Here is a 14,657-nt window from a genome sequence, read left to right as displayed (position 1 = left end):
GACCCTGATAAGTGATGCCCGAACAGGGACCCAAAGGTAATCCCCTCCATTGTCCAGTTTTCGGGATGGCTAGGACCCCACTAAGGGTGCTGAAGACCCCCCTATATAAGATAGGTATGGTGAGGAAAAGTGGGTAGTAGAATCTTTCACGTAGACAGAAGTAAACGAAACAAAAGTCACTGACATGGGTAACAGTGAGTCAAAGGAATGACAACTCTTTATAGGAGTAATCTTACAATTGTTAAATAAAAGAGAAATTAAAGTTAAGAAAGCTAGTATTCAATCCTTTTTTACATTTGTACAAGAACAATGTCCTTGGTTTCCAGAAGAGGGCACTGTTAACCTAGATACCTGAGAAAAGGTAGGGAAACAGCTAAAAACTAGTCCCTTGGTTTATAGCTTTTCAATTTTATTAAACACTTCATAAATATATTGAAATTTTTATATATTTAATATATATATTAAACAAATATATAGATATTAGGTATTCATATATATAAGAATATAAATACCTTTACATTTTGTAAATGTATTTGATGTATATATAAAGTATTACCTTATATATAAAGTATACATAGTATATTTATCTATGGGTTAGTAGATGTATATTAAAAAAATTTATGCTATGTATTATATAATATATATATAATTAATACAATTATATATAATAATCCATTATATGTTACACATACTTATATAGCATATATGTTAAATATCTTATACATAACAATATATATGCATATGCATGTATATATAACATATATTTTATATGTTGTGTATATATATATATACACACATATGTTATGTATATATATAAACATTATATGTATTTAATATGTATGTGTATGTATGTATAGGTATACATATACATGAATATGTAATACATGGTGCATATAAAATATATATATGACTTAAATGTAAGTTAATATGTATATATGTACATTAATACATTTGTGTATTTGTGTATATATATATACACAAATTATTGTTTGTGTATAGTTAAATGTAACTTATAACAATAAAATTATTGCTATTGTATATAACAATATAGTATATATATATAAATATATCAAAAGTTAAGTGTTTGTTGTATATTCTATACTAGACAGTTAAAAAAGCTGCCTAGACTTTAAATTAAGTTAAAGGCTAAAAAGAAAACTATTATTTTTCACTTGTTAACTAAACTACAGCAACAAATTCAGAAGCGAAACCGAGCATTTTTATTGGCCACATTCAAGCTCATTCTACATTGCCTGGGCCTTTAAATGCCCTAAATGATCTGGCAGATTCGTTAACCAAGATCTCTATAACATCTGCCTTTGAAAAGGCCCAAGCCTCTCATTCACTTCATCAAAGCACCAAAATGCTTTTGCTCTGTGTATTATGATTAAAAATGTCCTGGACCCTCGTCATGAGGCTGTTAGACAGCCTATGGGGGAGACTGTAGTGGTGGGTGATGGGTCTCCACTTTCTGCACAGATTATATTTTCTGCCATTGATGAAGAAAAGGAAGGAGACTGTGCTCTACCTCCCGAGGAAGGAGAGGGCTTACAGGACGCTGCGGCCGGGTGCCCTGGCGAGCCCCCTCCTGCTCTGCACAAACCTTTAAAAACTTTTCCACCACTTTCTGATTTAAGGCCATCGCCACCACCTCTGTTTCCGCCTCCCAGGGCCCAGGAGTTCCCCACTTTGCCCCCAAAGCCTCCCAAAGCATTGCCTAAGGCTGAAGAAGATAAAAGGTTTTTTGAACAAAGGAACTTTTAAATCAGATGTGTGCACAATATGCAGAGCATACTCCTTGGAGAAAACCCCCTCAGGAGGGCCTCACTCAGGCTAGGAGAGAAGCGGAATGGTAAGGGGACTTAACAACAATATTAACCCCTGACGTGCCAGTTACTCCAATTCCAATGGGAGTGGGTGGCCCCCTACCTGAGGGCATTGTAAGATTTGTGCTGAGGCGCAGCTCACTTTTTTTTTTTTTTTTTTTTTCAAGAAATTTCAGTGGTGCCTGGTGTAGTAGATTCTGATTATATTGAAAAAAATTAAAGTTTTGATCTTGCCACCTACCAAAACTGTGCAAATTAATAAAGGTCAAAGAGTAACACAGCTTTTGCTTTTACCTTAATATCAGATAGGAAAAAACTTGACTTCTCAAGCTAAGGGCCACAGAACATTTGGATCTAGTGATCTAGCCGTTTGGGTGCAGGAAATTACAGCTCCAAGGCCTTTGAAGGATCTTTTAATTCAAGGAAATAAAATGTCAAGGCTGTTAAATACTAGAGCAGACATCTTTTACATTGCTTAAAAAGATTGGCCCGCGTCCTAGCCGACACACTTAACCAGTGCTGGCTTGGTAAAAATAGGGTCAATGCCCTTGGTTGCTAAGAGCTCACAAATTTTAACCTGGTCAGATGAGAAGGGGACACAGACACCCTTTGTCCATATGTGATTCCTTCACTACTTTTTTCTTTATGGGGGAGAGATATATTATCTCAGACAAAAATACCTTATATTCCCCAAGGTCAAACTATAGTGGAAAGGACACACCAGACTTTAAAAAATCAGAGAGCTAAATTAAGATAAAAAATTTAAGTATTCCTCTCCACATCATGTTCTACACCATGCTTTGTAATTAATCATTTAAACATAAACACACAGGGACAGACTACAATGATGAGACAATGGATTCCTAAAGGCGCTATGACTTGGCCCCTGGTCAAGTGAAAAGACCTCCTTACCAGAGAGTGAAAAGGGCCAGATGTGTTGCTAACTTGTGGGAGAGGGTATGCTTATGTGTTTTCATAGGATTCCACTTCTCCTGTTTAGACCCCTGAGGTTACTGAGATCCCTGGAGTCCTAGAGTCTGGGACCAAGGAAAAATGGGGAGATCAAAAGCTCGTCAAGTCCAGACCTGAGAGAACCAACGAAAAGCCAAAAGACAAGTGACCCTTCATCTGAGGCTTCACCACTAGTATATCGCTTCAGGCTCCCGAATACCAGGGAGAAAATACTATACAATTCAGGACTAAAACAACCCAAATCCAGGCCAAGACCCACAGTCAATCCACGGCTATACCACTAAATTTAACAACTGGAAAGAGCATTCTGTTCCATGGCCGTTAGCCGCCAATAGATGACATCATAATCAATTTGTTCCTCCTATGTTGTCCTATACAGCTAAGGACAAAACCTTTTGGCAACCAGATATATGGAGAGCCTTTGCTGCTACTGCCCCTGTTACCCTATCCTAACCAAAAAATGAGTCCACTTACTCTATTTTAGCTTGCCTACCCTCTCCCTATGTTTTTCTATGTGGTCATATATGGATGTGAGAGTTGGACTGTGAAGAAGGCTGAGCACCGAAGAATTGATGCTTTTGAACTGTGGTGTTGGAGGAGACTCTTGAGAGTCCCTTGGACTGCAAGGAAATCCAACCAGTCCATTCTGAGTGAGGTAAGCCCTGGGATTTCTTTGGAAGGAATGATGCTAAAGCTGAAACTCCAGTACTTTGGCCACCTCATGCGAAGAGTTGACTCATTGGAAAGGACTCTGATGCTGGGAGGGATTGGGGGCAGGAGGAGAAGGGACGACAAAGGATGACATGGCTGGATGACATCACTGACTCGATGGACGTGGGTCTCAGTGAACTCTGGGAGTTGGTGAGGGACAAGGAGGCCTGGCGTGCTGCAATTCATGGGGTCGCAAAGAGTTGGACACGACTGAGCGAGTAATCTGATCTGAATAACTCCAAAATACTTAATATACAAATAAGTTATTGAGGGGGACCTAACTGTATCTTGTGAACAATGTATGCTCTCATCTTGTTTGAACCCTCAATATAACGCTTGCTCCTTTGTAGTGTAACAACATGCACCGTATCTTATGGTGCCTGTGACTGTAACCACTTATCGGTATGATAACTATGGTCTTGCTGTATTGCAACAATTACAAGATTTGATGTGATTGAGACAGTTTGTGGGCTTACTTGGGAATATCAGCTTTAATAACTGCAATTACTTCTGTTACTGTGGCAACAATATCATGGACTCAACAAGTCAATATGTTAATACTATGTTTAAAAATGTCTCTTTAACATTGGCAACACAAGAAGTCATAGATAAAAAAACTAGAGATGAAGGTAGATGCCCTGGAGAAAGTGATAATGCATAATGAGACTGAATTACAGACATTAAAAGTAAAGTTGGCACTGTCCTGTCATGCCGACTACTGGTGGATTTGTGTAAGACCCCTGAAAGTAAACGAGACAGATTATAACTGGGAGAAAATTAAAAACCATATTTCCGGGGTATAAAATAGCTCCAACGTTAGTTTAGATTTAAGAAAACGTCACAATCAGATAAAGACCATGAAACATTCCTGATTGGATTTTACTGCCGCAAGAGCAACAAATGATTTTTTTCACACATTTTCAAACTTTATTTCTGAAAAAAACATTATGTCTACTATTTTTAGCTATGCTGCTGTGGCCCCTCTAATTCTGCTTCTCATAATTATTCTTCCTTGTATTGTCAAAACTCTTTGACAAAACACTCAGAAGCTCACGACTGAATTACATCTGGCTGTCTTAAAAAATAAAAAAGGGGGAGATGCCAGGAGCCAGCACAGGAGATCCCACCCGTGACAAGGTCATGTGTAGGAGATCTGACAGGCAAGGCGGATCAGGACTCAAGGGACTCCCTGGACCTGCCCAAGCATCGACCTCGAAACCAAAGTCTGTCTGTCTACTGTTTACTGTATTAGGCCTTTCACTAACTCTTCTGACATTAACAGGGGGCTATCCCCGACCACCTTTCTCTGAAGAAAATCAACTTAAGGCTCTAGTTAATAAGTCTCCTGGGCTTGAAAGGAATATTTTAATTCTAACCCCTCTGTCAACATTTTAGCTTGCTTGACAGGTTTATCCATACTCTTGCAACTAATGCACATGATTGTTCACAACACCCCAAGCATAACCTTTGAGCAATAAAAAAAAAAAAAAAAAAGCTTTATTAAAATAATGCTACATTGTTGAGCTGATGTTTGCTACTGAGCTTCCTTATCCCTTACCCAAGGTGCGCCTGGGAGTACATTAGTTAATATAGTTGGAATGTAAGAAAAACAAACAGTAGCCTTGGCATTAACAACATAAGACCCTTGAGTTAATAAGTACTTTCTTTTTTGTAACCCACTTCACCTTTGCTCCATAATAATATAACATTATTTAGTAGATTGGATGAATTAAAAGAAAAAAAAAAACACTTTAAGGGAAAACAGGTTTTCTGGTTGACCAACCTTTATCAGAAAAGAGTCACCAAATGTTAATAGGCCTCTGTGCCAGAAGATAATGTACATAACACAAAGACCCTTATAAATGAAATGGTATGCAGTTCAAATTGATGTAATGTTGAACTGACTCTGCATGACTCTGTGTCTTTCACTTCTGGATATGTGTAACTCAGGGTATAAAAGCTCCTTTTGAGAATAAAGCTGCAGACCTGACTTCATCAGAACTTGGTCTCCCCGTGTCATTCTTTCTCTCTCTCTTTCTTTCTCTCTCTCTCTCTTTTTTCAGGCTGGTCCCCTGGAGCGCAGAGGCCCTCTGAGTTCACTTTCCTGCCCGGGCTTCTAAGACCTTCTCTAGAAAGTGCTCTGTGTTTTCACCCCATCGAGAGGGCGCCTGAGGCCTCCATGAACAGAGCAAGGCCCGTGTCAGGGACTTTCTTGGCTTTCTGCGTAAACCAAGAAATATCAGCCTCTTTCTCTCTCCTTTTACTTTCATCTCTCTCGTCGATGCCATTCATCCTGAGGATATCCCTGGATCTTGCTGGGGCTGGACCCCGGTAATCAAGGGAATATTTCATGCAAGGATGTGAGAGGGTAACAGGCAGGAAGGCCAGGGGTCTCCAAACGGAAGCAATAGCCTACAAATGTCAGATATTTTTATCTCTCTTAAGCGGCAGGAGGAAACAAACTAGCAATATTTTTTTTCTTCTGTATACAAATTTAAAAGGAGGTTTCTCTTAAAATACTCTGTTCCCATAATGACACCTGGTTTCACCTAAAGTTAACTATTCTCAAACCTTGAGATAACCAATGTATTTTTCTTATGGAAATGCTTGTCTTAAGCTATGCTAATGTATTATACAGTTACCGCAAACTCTGTCTTCAAGTCGGTTCTGCCAAATGGCTCAGAACCTACTTGACAAACCAGTATGTTGTACTCAGATATTGTTCCCCTAATCTATGTAAATGAAACCATTTGTATGGTGATTTTCCCTTCTTCAAGATTCAAGTTAATCATTTTATGGCCCAGGATGAAACATTTGTTGCCAAGATTATCCCAAAATGCATCTTATGGGTGAGGGGCCTGGTGCCATTCTGAGTTTTAAGACATTCCTTTCTTTCCCTGGTGGCTTAGATGGTAAAGCATCTGCCTACAATGTGGGAGACCCAGGTTCAATCCCTGGGTCTGGAAGATCTCCTGGAGAAGGAACTGGTAACCCACTCCTGTATTCTTGCCTGGAAAATCCCATGGACAGAGAAGCCTGGTAGGCTACAGTCCATGGGGTCACAAAGAGTCGGACATGACTCAGTGACTTCACTTTCTTTTCTTTTATTAACAGACTGCTAGTGACTATATAACATCCAGCTGAGGACTAGCAGGGGGGTACTTCTTCTGCCCCCCTCTGATGCCTATGTCAGAAGCTTTCTCTATCTCCTTTATACTTTAATAAAACTTTATTACACAAAAGCCCTGAGCGATCAAGCCTCGTCTCTGGCCCCAGATTGAATTCTTCTCCTCCGGGGGCCAAGAATTCCGGCATCTTTGCATGATTCAGCAACAACCTTTCATCTTGGGTGGCTCAACCAGGATACTTCACGACAAAGTAAGGATGCTTGGAGCTCTACTTCTTTGTTCTCTTAGCAAACACCTTTTCTGCTGTGCTTTACTAACTCTACTGTGTGCTTGTGTGAATGAATGACATACCCTGTGCTAAGCAAGTGAGGAGCCCTGCTCTGCAGTTCCAAGGTGATCTCATATGGCTTACGGCAGAAACCTGTCGGGGGTTTATGCCAACCTGCCAATGCCAAGAGACACCCAATGTCTCCTTCAGGAACCAACCAAAAATGGGCAAAGCATGTGGACCAAACTCTCCTTTCTTGGTCAAACTTTTTGGTCTCTTTGACCACTTCATAACTCTTTGGGAATTACAAGTACTAACCTAATCTATCAGATCATAGACTTTCAAGGGACTTGTGATCTATACTGTTACTGTGTACTGTTGCTTAGGTCCCAAACTTGGATTGGTAGTCAAAAAAGCACCTAGCCTCACTAGGAATTGAAAATTCAGAAGCTAGATGGAGCTCTAGCTCCAAGAACATCTCTGAGGTTAAAGGTTACTCAGAGTGGGACCACAATGTTTTTGTTGTTGTTGTTGTTGTTGTTGTTGTTGTTTGCCCCTTTCGTAATGCTGGCTCTTAGTGGACCAGAGGAGGCTCTTATACTGGTGTGGTGATGCTTGCAAGGGACAACTCAGTTTTATGTTCGTATAGGTCTTATTGTGGTCAGGAATACACTCCGGGTTGTGCACAGGCACTCAGGTGACAAATGTTTCCCCCAGTGGTCTTAACTTGGGAGACATTCTGGAAGGTTACTCTGATCGCACCCTGGGTGGCATCAGAGACAAGCAAGGTTAATGGTGAAGAGCTGGACGTCAGGTAGGGATGCTATCAGGTCTACCCCTGGTACATCCCCACCCTGTCTTGGTGGTAGAACCAGGAGGGACGAGTACGGCACCTGTGTCAGTAAGGGACAGACTAAGTCTGACCAGGAAGGAAAAGCTTTTGGTGTAAAGTCTGTCTACACCCCCATCTAGAGCAGGGAGGGACACCTCCGGTAGAAAGATGGCACTGGTTGCTTTTTTTCTCTCTTACAAATGGGAGCTAACAATTCCAGCCTCACTCCTTTGAACTGTATCCTGAAAAACTGGGATGGATTTGATCCCCAGGGCTTAAAGAAGACACACCTGGTCTTCCTATGTGATACTGCATGGCCACGGTATCCATTGGAAGATGGCAAATGGTGGCCAGATGGAGGGTCTCTTAAGTATAATACTGTTTTACAATTAGACCGGTTCTGTAAGGAACAAGGAAAAAGTGATCTTAAAAGATAGATTTCTCACTTAGTCAGCTCCAGATATCTGCTGTAAGCTATTAAAACGGACATCTTTAGATACTCTGTTACAGTCTTTAGATACTCTGTTACAACTGGCTCAGACAGTCTATTATGGTAGGGAATATGAGGAAAAGAAAGGCAGAAAAAGACAAAGGAAAAGGTGGAAGCCTTCTCAATGGCTATGAAAAATGTTCTTAAACAGCCTGAGAAAGATGCCCAGAGGGACGCAGGCGAAAACGGATGGGCTTGCTATTACTGTGGAAAGGAGGGGCACGTCAAGTGGGATTGCCCTCAGGCATCTAAGCCGCCCCTGGCTCCATATCGGGTCTGCAAAGGGCCACACTGGAAGACAGACTGCCCCAGAGGTGTAGGTCTCTGGGGTTGGACTCTCAAGACAATCAGGACTGAAGGTGCCCGGGGGTCCCCACACAAGCTCCCATCCTAGTTACACATGAGGAACCCTGGGTATTAATAATTGTGGGGAGCCAATCTGTCAATTTCTTTTTAGATACTGGGGCAACTTACTCTGTGCTTACTGAAGCCCCTGGCCCACTTTCTTCCCAGCCCACTTCCGTAATGGGACTGTCTGGACGAGTCAAAAGGTATTATTTCAGTTATTCTTTATCTTGCAACTGGGGTTCTATGCTATTTTCACACAAGTTTCTGATCATGCCAGAATCTCCCTCACCCCTTTTGGGGAGAGATATACTGAGCAAGGTCCATGCCTCTGTTTTCATGAATATGGAGCCCTCCCTTTCTCTCCCTTTAGTTGAACAAAATATAAATCCTAGAATATGGGCTGATGGAAAATCTGTGGGTCGAGCACACAATGCTATTCCCATAGTTGTCAAGCTCAAAGACCCGCACTTATTCCCACATAAGAAGCAGTATCCACTGAAACCTGAGGTTAAGGAAGGGTTAAAACTCATCATCAAAAATTTAAAGGAGCAGGGACTATTAATTCCCTGTAACAGTCCCTGCAACACTCCTATTTTGGGTATAAAGAAATCAAATGGTAAATGGAGACTAGTTCAAGATTTATGAATAATAAATGAGGCTGTAGTTCCTTTATACCCCGTGGTGCCTAATCCTTATACTTTATTGTCTGAAATTCCTGAATGAGCCAAATATTTTTCAGTAATTGATTTAAAAGATGCCTTTTATTCAGTGCCTTTGGCAGAGGAAAGTCAATTTCTATTTGCCTTTGAAGACCCTACACAGCCAACTTCTCAGTTAACCTGGACAGTTTTGCCCCAGGGATTTCGTGACAGTCCTCACTTATTTGGACAAAGTTTGTCACGGGATCTACAAAACTTGAATAGCTCTGAAGCGGTGGTGTTACATTATGTAGATGATATTTTGCTCTGTGGTGAGACAGGAAGCTTGTTCACGAGCCTCAGATTCCTTAAACTTTCTGGCAGGCTGTGGTTACAAAGCATCAAGAAAAAAGGCTCAGCTTTGTCAGCAATCAGTTAGATATCTGCACCTAATCATATCAGAAGGAACTAGGGCCATAGGCCCTGAGAAAATTAAACCTATACTAAATCATCTCCTACCTATGACTTTAAGACAATTGAGAGGATTTTTGGGAATCACAGGTTACTGTCACATTTGGATTCTGGGTTATGGGGAACTTGCCCAGCCTTTATATCAACTTATAGCTGAAACTCAGCAGGCCCAAACTGAAAAACTGGTTTGGTCTCCAGATACTCAAAAGGCTTTTAAGGTTTTTCATACTGCTCTCCTACAAGCTCCAGCTCTGAGCTTGCCCACAGGGTCAGAATTTAATTTGTTTGTCACTGAAAGCAAAGGTGTGGCCTTGGGAGTTTTGACACAACCCTGAGGGCCTCACCAGCAACCTATTGCTTATCTAAGCAGAGAATTAGATGTAATTTCATGTGGGTGGCCCCACTGCCTAAGAGTAATTGGGGCAGCGGCTTTATCAGCACCTGAATCTTTGAAAATAAATAATGGATGAAATCCTACTGTACTGAATTCTCATGATGTGAGTGGAATCTTAAATTCTAAGGTTAATATTTAGATGACAGACAGTAGGCTTCTTAAATATCTGTCACTATTGTTAGAAGGACCAGTGAAAGTGAAAGTGAAGTCACTCAGTCGTGTCTGACTCTTTGCGACCCCATGGACTGTAACCTACCAGGCTCCTCCGTCCATGGGATTCTCCAGGCAAGAATACTGGGGTGGGTTTCCATTTCCTTCTCCAGGGGATCTTCCTGACCCAGGGATTGAACCTGGGTCTCCCGCCTTGAGGCAGACGCTTTAACCTCTGAACCACCAGGGAAGAAGGATCAGTAACTAAGCTTAAAGTTTGTAGAAATTTAAATCCTGCCACTTTCCTTCCTGAGAAGGAAAATGAAACACCCAATCACGATTGTTCCCAATTTCTAACTTTAAACTATGCAGCTCCGGAGGATCTAATGGATACTCTATTAGACAATTCTGACATGGAAATATTTGCAGATGGCAGTTATTTTGTTTGGGATGGAAAGCATAAAGCAGGTTACACCGTGGTGACTGCTGAACAGGTTTTGGAAGCAAAATCTCTCCCCCAGAGAACCAGTGCTCAGTTAGCAGAGCTTGTGGCTCTGACCCGAGCTCTAGAGTTAAGCAAAGGGCAGCGAGTAACTATCTACAGATTCTAAGTATGCTTATTTGACTTTACATGCTCATGCTGCAATATGGAAAGAAAGAGAGTTTAAAACATCAACAGGAGAACCTATTAAACATTTCAGAGAGATCGAGAGACTTTTAACTGCTGTATATTGTCCTAAAGAAGTAGCTGTTATGCATTGCAAAGGACACAGCAAGGAAGGGAGTAAAGTAGCCAAAGGTAATCAGTTGGCTGACTGTCAAGCCAGAGAAGTGGCACTTTTCAAAACCCCTTCACTACAGACGCCTTTGATCTGGACAGGTTCTGTGGAACAGGAAAACCACAATATATTGAGAAAAAATTAGAAAGATATGAGAAAAGAGGAGCAAAGATTACTGATAAAAGATGGCTACAGTCCAAAGATAGACGATTAATAATTCCTGAAAATGCTCAGTGGAAAATTCTTAAGAGTTTACATCAGAGTTTTCACTTGGGTGCAGAGAGTACTTACCAAATGGCTTCTTGTTTGTTTGAAGGTTAAAATGTAATGAAAACTTTAACGAACATTATCAAAAGGTGTGATGTTTTTCAAAATAATAATAATAATAATAATAACCCAAAGACTGAAAAACTAGCAAAATCTGGATTACAACGAAGTGGGAAGTATCCTGGAGAGGACTGGGAAATTGATTTTACTCATATGCCAAAAGCTAATAGATATTCTTGCTTACAAGCTTGGGTAGATACTTTTACTGGATGGATTGAGGCTTTTCCTTGTCGTAGTGAACAGGTTAAGGAGGTTATAAAGATTTTAATCCATGAAATCATCCCCAGGTTTGGGCTACCACGGAGCCTTCAGAGTGACAATGGCTCTGCCTTTAAAACTGCTGTAACTCAGGGGGTGTCTAAAGCTCTAAAAATAAAATATCACATACACTGTTCCTGGAGATCTCAATCCTCAGAAAAGGCTGAAAAATCTAATGACATTATCAAAAGACATCTGCACAAATTAACACAAAAGACGCAGGACAATTGGATTAAAGTCCTACCCATAGCTTTAATGAGGGCTCAAACTGCCCCAAAAAAGGAGAGACTGTCCCCCTTTGACTATATTTGTGGAAGGCCTTTCTTATGCACAGACATTGTTATAGACCCTGAAGCCTTGGAATTAACTAGTTATGAAACTCAGCTCTCAGCTTTTCAACAGGCATTAACAGAACTCCAGGAGATGACTCCTGACCCAGTCTCTGAGTTAAGCAAGCCTCTATTAGAGCCAGGAACCAAGGTCCTCATAAAAACACTGAGGTCTTGGGGCCCATCCCTCGAGCCCCTCTGGGAAGGCCCTTACCAGGTTATTCTTTCTTCTCCCACAGCTGCCAAAGTGCCAGAAATTGATTCATGGGTACATCACACTTGAGTTAAGAGGTGGCACCCTGACCAGAACTAAGTGACTTCATTTTATATCTTTACTTTCTATGCTCTGACTTTGTACTTTTCAGATGGGCCTGAAAACCTATGTGAACTTACTTCTGCTGACTCCAAATATCCTGAGTCTGCCGTTTGATCCTCAAGACAATGCCTTCCTGTCCTGGGCTCACTCCTATGCTGCATTCCACAATCAGTCTAACTGCTGGGTCTGTGGAACACTCCCCCCTTCGTCAGTGGAAGGCTTCCCATGGTGGACATCTCCACTTCAAGGAAAAGACTTTGTCCAAGTCTGTGAATACCTTCAACAACAATCATGTGTGATGCCTCTTCTTCATCTGATGACATCTAACAACCTTAAAATGGACTGGTGCAACACGTTGCACTTTACCTATAGACATAATGTGACTTTTAATTTTGATTTTAACTTGTTTTAATTACTATTTTGCCTTGCATCTGTAACTGTGTAACTGGATTTTTTTCTAGCCACATGAAAGCTTTTAAGTTACAAATGGTTGCTCAAACTCCTGCTATTGCTGAATCTTCCTCCAACTACTATTTGGGGCCCTTGAATCAGATATCCTCAATATGAGGATTAGGAGAATATGTTGCCTCACCAATTTAGGGACAATGCCCCTTGTCAGCTCAGAAGCAGTTATGGAACGAGAATGACACCGCTATTCCCTAGGCAACATAGTTCTCCTAAAAGAAAAGAGGGGAATGAGAGGGTAACAGGCAGGAAGGCCAGGAGTCTCAAAAAGGAGGAAAGAGCCTACAAGTGTCAGACATTTTTATCTCTCTTAAGTGGCAGGAGGAAACAAACTAACAATATTTTTTTCTTCTCTATACAAATTTAAAAGGAGGCTTCTGCACAACAAAGGAAACTATTAGCAAGGTGAAAAGGCAGCCTTCAGAATGGGATAAAATAATAGCAAATGAAGCAACTGACAAACAACTAATCTCAAAAATATAAAAGAAACTCCTACAGCTCAACTCCAGAAAAATAAATGACCCAATCAAAAAATGGGCCAAAGAACTAAATAGACATTTCTCCAAAGAAGACATACAGAGGGCTAACAAACACATGAGAAGATGCCCAACATCACTCATTATCAGAGAAATGCAAATCAAAACCACTATGAGGTACCATTTCACGCCAGTCAGAATGGCTGTGATCCATAAGTCTACAAGCAATAAATGCTGGAGAGGGTGTGGAGAAAAGGGAACCCTCTTACATTGTTGGTGGGAATGCAAACTAGTACAGCCACTATGGAGAACAGTGTAGAGATTCCTTAAAAAACTGGAAATAGAACTGCCATATGACCCAGCAATCCCACTGCTGGGCATACACACTGAGGAAACCAGAAGGGAAAGAGACACATGTACCCCAATGTTCATCACAGCACTGTTTATAATATCCAGGACATGGAAGCAACCTAGATGCCAATCAGCAGATGAATGGATAAGAAAGCTGTGGTACATATACACAATGGAGTATTACTCGGCCATTAAAAAGAGTACATTTGAATCAGTTCTAATGAGATGGATGAAACTGGAACCTATTATACAGAGTGAAGTAAGCCAGAAAGAAAAACACCAATACAGTATACTAATGCATATATATGGAATTTAGAAAGATGGTAACAATAACCCTGAGTACAAGACAGCAAAAGAGACACTGATGTATAGATCAGTCTTATGGACTCTGTGGGAGAGGGAGAGGGTGGGGAGATTTGGGAGAATAGCAGTGAAACATGTATAATATCATGTATGAAACGAGTCGCCAGTCCAGGTTCAATGCACGATACTGGATGCTTGGGGCTGGTGCACTGGGATGACCCAGAGGGAGGGTATGGGGAGGGAGGAGGGAGGAGGGTTCAGGATGGGGAACACAGGTATACCTGTGGTGGATTCATTTCGATATTTGGCAAAACTAATACAATATTGTAAAGTTTAAAAATAAAATAAAATAAAAAACAAAAACAAAAAAAAGGAGGTTTCTTTTAAAATACTGTGTTGCTATAATGACACCTGGTTTCACTTGAAGTTAACTATTCTCAAACCTTGAGATAACCAATGAATTTTTCTTATAGAAATGTTTGTCTTAAGCTATGCTAATGTATTATACATTTACCACAAACTCTGTTTTCAAGTAGATTATGCCAAATAGCTCAGAACCTGCTTGACAAACCAGTATGTTATATTCAGATATTGTTCCCCTAATCTATGTAAATGAAACTATATGTATGGTGATCTGCCCTTCTTCAAGATTCAAGTTAATCATTTTATGGCCCAGGATGAACCATTTGGTGTCAAGATTATCCCAAAATGCATCTTATGGGTGAGGAGCCTGGTGCCATTCTGAGTTTTAAGGCATTCCTTTCTTTTATTAACAGACTGCTAGTGACTACATAACATTCAGCTGAAGACTAGCAGGGGGGTACT

General features: G+C 40.7%; 1 pseudogene; it reads left to right on the top strand.

Annotated features, from left to right (window-relative positions):
• Positions 1-1,782: 1,782 nt before the first annotated feature.
• Positions 1,783-4,642, top strand: LOC113888078 (annotated as a pseudogene).
• Positions 4,643-14,657: the final 10,015 nt, after the last annotated feature.

The sequence above is a fragment of the Bos indicus x Bos taurus genome, chromosome X (assembly GCF_003369695.1).
Source record: "Bos indicus x Bos taurus breed Angus x Brahman F1 hybrid chromosome X, Bos_hybrid_MaternalHap_v2.0, whole genome shotgun sequence".
Classification (NCBI taxonomy): Eukaryota; Metazoa; Chordata; class Mammalia; order Artiodactyla; family Bovidae; genus Bos; species Bos indicus x Bos taurus.
The sequence above is the reverse complement of the archived record's forward strand: the minus strand, read 5'-3'. Positions and strand labels throughout refer to the sequence as shown.